A 6,730-nucleotide genomic window follows, 5' to 3' on the forward strand; every position below is an offset into this window, starting at 1 on the left:
CCTTCATGAAACTTAGCCAGCCAGAATTAAAATGATAGTCATACATATTCAATTATACCTATTTTTAACCAAGAAATTTGTATGTATATATTAAACAGTATGCATTATGTTGTTTTTTGTAAAAGATCATAGATAGATGAGGTATCTATGTACACACACATTAGATTATAAATATATATAATATGTAATCATAGAAAGATACATCTGAAATAGTGGTTACCTCTAGGTGATAGGATTACAAGTATTTTTTTCATTTTCTTTATTCTTTTCAGTATTTTCTGGTTCTTTTTAATATTGATTATGTAATACTTTTAAGATCCATGAGAAATTTTCCATTTTGAAGAGAAAGAATGATAACAGTAAATATGAATTTACTTCTGTCAAATACACATATTCTATTTAACTATCTTTAATAAAACTGATCAATCAGTGGTCTTTGTCTACATCTAAAAATAGAAAGTCCAGCTTTTTAACATAATGGCTTTCTTGGGGTTTTTCCTATAAGCATTTGGAGCAGCCCTTAGCTATGATACAGTTATAAGTGCTTAGTTTAAGCGACTTGACCTTTAACCTTTCTTCAGTCTGTACTGGGCCTGGCACATTGTAGATGCTCAACAAACTTTTGGTAAGTTGGTTGAAGTCAGTTTAGCAGGGAAAAATATCAGTTTATAGTCGATCCTTCCTATATTATGATCTATCTATTTTAGTAAATAACTGGCTTTTCTTAACTTCTTCCATGTAGTTTATTTTTGATAACTGTGTGCATGAATATTTCATGTACCTTATTAGCTTCAACTAAAACCTCGTTTCATGAGGACCTCTTCTCTGTCCCCATCTCTCCTATCTTCTAAGACTTTTTCATTATGTTTTCTGAGATTCATAATCAGTCATCAACAACATTCCCTGTATAATCAACCTTTTTGCTTGTTTCTTTCCTCTTTTTGTTCTTTAGTTCTGGAAATGTGGTCCCTGGACCAGCTGCATCAGCATCATGTGGGAATGTTTTAGAAATGCAAATTCTCAGACTTACTAAATCAGAAACTTTTGACTGTGGAGTCCAGCAGTCTATAGTTGAACAAGCCCTCCAAATGATTTTAATACACACTAAAATTTGAGAGCCACCACTCTAACTGAACACTGGCTCTCTCCCACAGGCTCTCATTTACAATGATCTTAATATCTAATCAACCTTAGCTACTCCTTTGTCATTACCAATAACTAAAAGTCTTCCTTGATCTCAATTTCAAGCACCCTTGGTCTCTCACTCCTACCTCCTGTCTTTTTCTAGCTTACTCCCTTAACTCCAGCAATCATTACACCTTACCAGGACCTACAATCCATTAAATCCTAGTGCCTTTTCACAGTACCTCTTCCTTCATGACCTCAGTGCTCTCCTTATCTAAATTTTATAGTACATTATTATTAATCATCATTCCCTTGCATACATTCTCAACTCCATTGCTCCTTTCTTTGTTGCAGTCACTTGGCAAAACGCAAATCCTTATGAAATCTGATTGCTTGCACTGCACCCATATAATTGTGGTTAGTGAAAGAAATGCAGCCATGATAACCAGTCTCACTTGAAATTTGTGAGCGTAAACTCAATTAGTCTTAATGCTGCCCAGAAATCTTACAACATTTCAATAGTCCATTCACTCTCCCTAGGCAGTTTCTTCATCTTCATTGTGTTCAGACCTCCAATCAATACCACCTCCCCCATCATCAATCTATGATCTATTTCTTCTTTTTCACTAAGATAACAGACGATCTGAGAAGAATTTCCACAAGCTTCCACTACCATATCTACAAGCATCACTGTTCATATGCTCTGCTCTCCCCTCTTTTACTACAGATGAATTGTCCATGCTCTCAGTTAAGGCAAATCTCTTACTAGTTTTTCTTAACTTCCCCAGGGACATTGCTTCAGCAGTTCTGGTTTCCACCATCAGTGATCCGTCCTCTAGATATTTATCAGCACAAAACTGGTTTTCCTGGAGAACAAAACTTGGTTTTCTTCCTTAAATAAGCTCCTCAAACTTTTGGCCCATTAAAAAAAATGTTTTCATTATAGGAATTTAAAAAATTATTAAGATACAATTCACCTTTCAAAGTGCAATTCAGTGGTTTTTAGTGTAGTCACTTATGAAAATTCATGTTTCTTTTTCTTTTTAGTTTTTCATATATTCTGGATGTTAACATTTTGCGTTATAAATATTGTCTCTAATTGTCGCTGTCAATTTATTAATTTGTACATAATTGTGTAGAAGTCAACAGTTGAGGTCAATTTGTCAGTCGAAAAATCATGTTACTAGTCGTACATACATGGATATTATATTTATGAATTTTATACTTTCATTTTTTAATTACAAAGCTTTTACATATGATTTAAAGGTAATGTGTAGAGATAGTAAGTTTCTTTCCTCCCCACCCCAACTATTGAGAAATTAAAACTTGTGGATTTTTCAGTCTTCTTTATGCTTATCCACATATGGACATGTACAGGCTTTGAGGGGCTTGTTTTTACAAAACCTTGATCATTTATACATGTTATTTGGCAACTGATTTTTCATAATGTATCGTGAGCATCTTTCTAGGTCTTTAGGTGGATATAGATTAGTTCATTCTTTTTTAAAAGGCTGCACAACATTCCTTAGAATAGCTATATCATATTGATTCAATTTGATTCCAGTCTTTACACTATGAACAATGCTGAACTAAATATCCCGTTTATATAGTCATAGATAAGCATGCTTCTCTTTCTGAAAAGTAAACCTTCTAAAACAGGATTGCTGGGTCAGAAGTTATAGTCTAAGGGAGTATGTAGTTTTAATTTTAATAGACGTTGCCAGATAACTGTTCCAAAAAACATTAGACCAGGTCATATTCCTATAAGCTTGAAAGTAACACTTGCCCATTATCATCACCAGCATCAGATATTACTGTCCTCATATTCTTTGATAATCTGAATGAATAAATTATAATCAGTTCCTTTAATTTGCATTTCCCAGACTACAGTGGGTTGACTATCTTATATTTGTTGGCCATGTGACTTGCCTAGTCACTAAAATCCTTTAGTCATTATCCTTTTGGTTTGTTTTTCATATTAATTTATAGCCTCTTTGTTTTTCTTTTAGATGTTGGCTTTTTTGTTTAGAAGCATTTTTTCACAATCTATTATTTGTCTTTTGAGAATTGTTATCTTTTTTCATTAAAATTTTAAATTTTATGTAGTCATATGTCTGGATTTTCCTTATAGTATCTGAAAATTATGGCTTGTTTTGGAATGTATCCCCCATATCAACATGATAAAATATTTTTATACATTTTTCCACTTAAAATCCAGATATAATTAATTTTTACACTAAAATTCCAGATGGATTAAAGATGTTTTTATGTATGGTATGAGGTAGAGAACCATGAGGTTGATTTTTTTCTAGATGAACTTTCAATTATGCTGCCACAATTTACTTACTGAACCTCTGAATTACAATAGCTGTCACTCAATAAGAAATTTATAATCACTTTATTTAATTTATAAAAGTTAGTAAAATTAAACACAGTAGCGTTCTAGACTTAAATTTAGAGACCTACCAATTTTGTTTCTAGTATTACAAATGTGTCCGGTATGGGACTTATTTTTTGAAGCATTGCAAGTCTCAAAGAGGCTGGGAAGTTCTCTCAGGATCCCCACCCCACAATTAGTTGAGAGCAGAGCAATACCAGGCTGAGATGGTAGGGCTTCTTTGACGTCAGATGCAGAGTGTTGTTATGCTAATTGTGCATGGACCAATGGTGAGGTCATATAATTGGGGGAAGATCTTCAAGAGGCTGATGAGGAGCTGCTTCTGCAGCCACTGCTGCAGCTGCTCTCCCAGGCTCCTCTGGGTGAGTACTTCCGTTTTGAGAGCCAGGCATTGTACAGGATATGCCAGGAGCAGTGGCTGCAGGATGAGTTGGTAGCCTTCGACTACCAGTCCAAAATGCTGGCTTTAAAATGTCCCTCTTCCAGTAGAAAGCCCAACCATGCAGACATCTTGCTCATAAACTGATAATATGTTTCAGAAGTGGAAATAATGACCAAACAGAAATCCCTTCTCCCCTAGCTTCACTCAATGTTAGGAAGCTTGCCAGCAAAGCACCAGACAGAGAAGAAACTGAGCCAGGTCTATGCAGTCAGTACTGGTGTCTCCCTAGAGGGCCAGCAGCATTTCCAGACCATTCACAAGACCATTAAATACTGTAAATGGCAAGAAAAAAACATCACAGTCATGGAAGAAATTCTTACACTCTCATATCAAGTAGGAAACTGTAAAGTCAGAGGGGGCATCCACTGAGCCATATATGCAAAACAGTTAAAAGACATTTTAAACATATGGAAAGCCAAAAGATACAGCAGCGTTCACAAGCCCAGCAACCACAGAAAGAGTCTGCCTTGTCATCCTGAGTCCATACACACGGAGGACTCTTCCAGCATCCAGCCAAGGAGGTGACGGCAGTGTCTTCAGCAGAGGCAGGCTGGAGTAGAAAAGGGATCCTATATTTCCTGTTAGCTATTGTTAACAAAGCGTCAGCATTTCCACATCTCAGACTTAACAAACAAAACATACAACAAAAAATAATAAGAGACTAAATATTTTTTAAAAAGAGGTTGACAAGGTTCCAGGCTGGCCATAGGCAGAAGCAAGATCACTACAAATTAAGGTAAAGAAATTAGCCCATGAGCAAAGATGAATGCTAGAAAAAAGCAAGACACAATGAGTGAGAGTCGGCAGAAACAACAAATGAAAGTTAATACTTCATCTCCCTCTCCTAGCACTGCAGGAGAACAGCTATTTGTAAAATGTTTAAAGAAATAAAATTTTCAGAGAGAAATGGGCAGATTTGGAAAAAAAAGAGATCTAGAAAGTGCTGAAATAAAGTCACAATTGGATGGGTTAAAACAGTTAAGTAACAGCTAAAGAGAAAATTGGTAAGCTAGAAAATATATCCAACTCAATATACCAGGATACAGCACAGACAAAAAGGAAAATCAAAAGATCTTTCTTTATATTGCATACACACAGACCAATGAACATAATCTGAAACCTGTAGTCAGCAGTGAAGTGCATACAGCTTTTCCCTTTGCCACCCCCCTCCAAAAAAATTTAACCACACAAATTTAGAATCTAATCAAAATGCAAAAATGTTAAGAGATCTAAAGCAAGGTTTGGCAAACTACAGCCTACATGTCAAATCCAGTTTGCCTGTTTTTAGTTTATTGGAACAGACATATCTGTTTATTTACGTACTGTCTATGGCAGCTTTTGTGCTGTAATGGCAGAATTCAGTTGGCATAACAGATGGTGGCCCTGAACACCTAAGATATTTACTATCTGATCTCTTACTGAAAAAGTTTGTCTACTCTGATCTAGAGGATAAGTTGAAAAGGTCTAACATTTAATCAGAGTCCTTGCAACCACTTGCAGGCTCTTCTCCACAGACCTCGTTAGTAGTTGCCAGGAGTTAGAGACAAGGTGTGTGTGTGGTTATAAAAGGGTAACATGAAGGATCCTAGTGGTTATAAAACTGTTCTGTATTCTTGATTTTGTTGGTGGATGTACAAGGCTACATATGTACTTTATCTATAAAGTACATATGTAAAGTGGAAAGTACATTGGACAAAGTATACACAGGTTCTCTATTACTTCTCTTATGACTGCATATAAATTTACAATATCCTATTAAAAATTCAATTAAAAAAGGAAATATTCAAAACTAAAAAAAGGTTCTAAATTTATTGTGGTAATCATATCACAATATATACACATATTCAATCATTATATTATACCCTAAAACTAATGTAATGTTATATGTCAATTATATCTCAATTTTCAAAAATCAGGGAATTCAGGTTTCCATTTGGGACCTAGAAAACTGGAAAAAGCAGTTCTCCCACTATTACAACAAATTAAAAAGCTAGAAAATCTTTAAAGTCACTTCTCTTAAATTAATCTGAGGGCTGAGATTGCAGGGTAACCAAATAACCTGAAATCTAAGAAAAGACAAACACATCAAAGTAGAGGCAGGACATAAGCACTGCTTATCTGAGGCAGATACCATTAAATGCTATATAATCTGGTAACAATAACAAAAAATCATCTAAAAGTTGTAACAAATTGCTAAAGGCTGAGTATGGACTAGCTTGAGACTATAGAACCTTGGAAGCACAGAAAAATTCACAACCACTTGCAGGCTCTTCTCCACAGACCTCGTTAGTACTTACAAGAAAGATTTGAGGGGCAGGATGAGGCTTCTGAGAAAGCCATCCTCCTGGTGCCAGTCTGGAAGAGAACAGAAGCAGACATAGGAAAAGCACAAAGTGTTCTTCCTTCAGATCCTTCTCCCCTATCTTCCCTAGCAAATACTAACCTCAAGCTTCTGGGGCAAGAACAGCAAACCCTATCATCTTTAGAGCACTAATGAAGACCCATTGCATCCGAAGGAAGGAAATAGAAATAAACCTTCTTATCCTGGGAGAGAGGCAGGAAATAAAATACATCAGGGGTCCAGACCATGAGAGATACTCTGTCACTAGGGGCAGAGCAGGGCCACTGAGCAGGTGCCACTCTGATATCTAATGATATAGTTCCTGCCTGTGAGGCTGAATTAGGACAGCAGAGAATGCTCCTTCCCCCTGCACTCCCACGTAATGAGCAGTAAAAGAAGAATATGTTTAAGTGGCACAGAAGTA

General features: G+C 35.9%; 1 pseudogene; it reads left to right on the top strand.

Moving 5' to 3' along the window:
- Positions 1-2,394: 2,394 nt before the first annotated feature.
- Positions 2,395-4,444, top strand: LOC120583147 (protein LSM12 homolog; annotated as a pseudogene).
- Positions 4,445-6,730: the final 2,286 nt, after the last annotated feature.

This window comes from Pteropus medius, unplaced genomic scaffold (assembly GCF_902729225.1).
Source record: "Pteropus medius unplaced genomic scaffold, Ma_sr-lr_union100, whole genome shotgun sequence".
In the NCBI taxonomy this organism is placed as follows: Eukaryota; Metazoa; Chordata; class Mammalia; order Chiroptera; family Pteropodidae; genus Pteropus; species Pteropus medius.